At 44.4% G+C, this 3,048-nt stretch overlaps 1 long non-coding RNA gene across 1 annotated transcript; it reads left to right on the forward strand.

Annotated features, from left to right (window-relative positions):
- The first annotated feature begins 415 nt into the window (after positions 1-415).
- On the forward strand, positions 416-1,938 carry LOC148802183 (uncharacterized). The gene is made up of 2 exons (XR_016082202.1): positions 416-815; positions 895-1,938. It is a non-coding gene; the product is annotated as an uncharacterized LOC148802183 (long non-coding RNA).
- Positions 1,939-3,048: the final 1,110 nt, after the last annotated feature.

Here is a 3,048-nt window from a genome sequence, read left to right on the forward strand (position 1 = left end):
TCAATTTGAGTTGGACAAGGCTTAGATTCGCTAGCTAAGATTGGCTTGTTTACATCCCCAGTTGAGACCTACTTGTGTGGCAATGGTACATTAACACAGTCAAAAGTCCCCCATGCCAAAGTCCAGCTCCAGCCTCCTGATGCATGCAATGTCCCATTCAATCTCAGACCCTGCATCTGCAACACCCATTACCTAGTTATGATAATATATATTACAAGTACTCCAATGTCTCTACTCTAAGATCTGTATGTTAGAAATGAACACCTCTCAGTGGGTACTTAAGTAATTCTGTAATGAAATGATCCTATGCCGGCCGCTAGTTGTGAAAAGCTGTTTGGTTGCAAATACTAAACTAGTGGGGTCCCATATATACCCACCTGACAGCTTTTCATGTCTCCCAATCTAAGACGCTCTTTTTGCCATTCATGTTAATTAAAAAGAAGGATAGAGAAAGGGTAGGTGAAAACTGAGATGGGTGTTCCAAATTTGCTCTTTATAAGTAGGCGGAGCTCAAGAGCCTGTTTGTCCTCTGGAAGTGGTGTTTCATGGTTGCAAATTGCAAATGTATGTATGGCAATGGACGCTCAGAGTCAGGGTGTATGAAGTGCAAGATGGAGAAGCAGGGCACGTGCATTACTAACGAAGCAATACAATCTCTTTACGTCTTACCTTCTCTGCAGGTTAGTTAGTTCTTCATGTGCCCCTCTTTTCCATCATGCCCACTCTGCCTTAATTACGACCCAAGACTGGTTTCATTGATTGTTTCTGGGGGATTGTGCGCTCGACCTTGGATCGGTGTGTATTTCTGGTTGGAGGTAAAGCTGAACTCTTCATTTAGAATTTCTTCCCTTTTTTCCCCTCTTTTATCCTTTGCCACTGTTTCCCAAATTGCAGAAATGTTTTCAAGTAATGACTCCGTGAACGTCGGCCCGGTCAGCAGCGCCAGATTCCTCCACCATATGCATGCTCGCTCTCGCTTATCTGTGACTGGTGCCGCTCATCAAAAATCTTTCGCACCAGAAGTTTGTGGGGAACAGTCGTCATGAATTTTAGGAATAAGCATGTTTTATTTTTGCGTATATTGCAGTGTAGAATCACACACGAATGAACATCCAGGCTGGTGCGATGGGTTGGACCACATTATATTGTAGGAATTAGGAGGATAAGAAGGTATCCTACACTCTCTCTCTCACCGACACGCGCATGGTAAAGCAGCGCAGTAGCTGGGTGAGTTAAATGCGCGACTTCCCTTACTGGGACCTGCAGGTATAGGCAGCCAGGGCCTTTTATCAAGGTCCTGGTTTCAAACAGGCTGACCACCGACCCTTGTTGATGCTGTTTAATTTAGGTGGTGTTGGGTAGCAGTAGCACTGAATCAACCTCCAAACACCGAATTTTTTGCTTTTCGGTGTTTCGGTCGTTCGGTGGCACCTCCGAACTCACTCTCCAAACTCTGAAAATCCCCAGAAATACTCCCTTGTCGTGCTTCAGCAGCAGATCCGTGCTCGGACAAAGAAAGAGGAGAGGGGGAGGGGAGGAGAGACGAAACAATCTTTCTCTTCTCAGTCTCTAGTCCTTACTCTAAGTTAGATCTCTCCCTCACTCTACTGGGACCTGGGCTCCTCCCTCCTCATTAATTCTCTCGTGGTTAAGTTCAATCGGGACAGAACATAAAGCTGTACTAAAACACTGGTAGCAATTTGAAGTTTCAACCTGTACAATAGAAGATAAAAGGAGGTGAAGACATGACCTCAGAAATAGATGGACATAGTAAATGATACCAGACAAATCAAATACAGCGTAATCAACAGTCATAGGAGGTGAAGCTATCTATCTGGAGAACTGAGAAGTTCCCATGAAGTGATTATAATTATGTTTTATTTCTTCCTGTTCCTTCCTCCTATAAAGAAAAGTAAAAAAAAAAAATTATAATTATTATTTCTTCCTTCCGCCTACCTCCTACCTCCTATAAAGAAAAGAAAAAGGCCACATTCGTTTCTCCTCTTTCGACTACTTCTAAAATTGAATGATCTTATGGGTTGTCCTCATTTAGTTGGGCTAGCCTATAGGAGAAAAGCATGGGCGTACATGTACACTATGTGTGACTGTAGTTCAGCCCGTTATCCCTTTGTGTATTTATCAAAATACTATCGACATGCTTCTTTCCTCGTTAGTTATAAATTAACTGTGAGTGATGGGGGAAACTCTTTAGCTACTTTCCCATCGGCCATCATCCCGTGTCGTCCCGGGAGGCCGGGGTCGTAATCGTGTTCGACCATGCGACCCCGGCCAAATGGTCGAGCCATGGTGGATTGGTGTTGGTGGTCCAACAAATATTAATTGTAGCAATCGAGCTTCATTGCCGCACTCGGGGAATGCCATCCTGGAGTCCCGAATCAAAGTCCAACACCATACTGTCACGGGGGTAATCGTTGGGGCCCCGTGCGGCACTCGAAATGGGCGAGTAAGCCTACGAAACAAAGCAAACACACACACAAAGGCAACACGAAGGCACACGAATTAGCAAAAGGCTACTTGTATTGCATTAATCAGTGGTAAGCACAAGCACACAGTACAGTGTCGAGGGGATCTCGTGCTTAACCTTTACACGCTTATGAGCTCACTCGACTACCTACCTCCCCTCAAAGAGTACGTTAAGCTTTTGGGGGAGTGACAATAGGAAACATCAAAATGATGGAAAAGCATACTAAGTAATTACAATAACGCCATTGGCGGTCCCCCTTACAAAATACAAGTAAAGCCCACCCATGACACACATGTTGACACCATGAAGGCACACGGATGGCACTCGGATGGCTCACTGAAGGTGTTTGATGGTGCGGCGAAGGAGTCACTTGTGACAATACGGCATTCTACGTATTCCCAAATAGAATTTTTGATTTTTTTGATGAATTATCTATCATTGGTTAGTGTACGACTAAGCACAAAAGCCTAGGAGATACCCGGACTGCATCAAAACATACAGTGAACCGAAAAGGACTATATCATTATCACCCACGCAAGGACCAGTACTGTGAGTAGATTGGT

This window comes from Nelumbo nucifera, chromosome 2 (assembly GCF_055504915.1).
Source record: "Nelumbo nucifera cultivar China Antique chromosome 2, China Antique-T2T, whole genome shotgun sequence".
Lineage (NCBI taxonomy): Eukaryota > Viridiplantae > Streptophyta > Magnoliopsida > Proteales > Nelumbonaceae > Nelumbo > Nelumbo nucifera.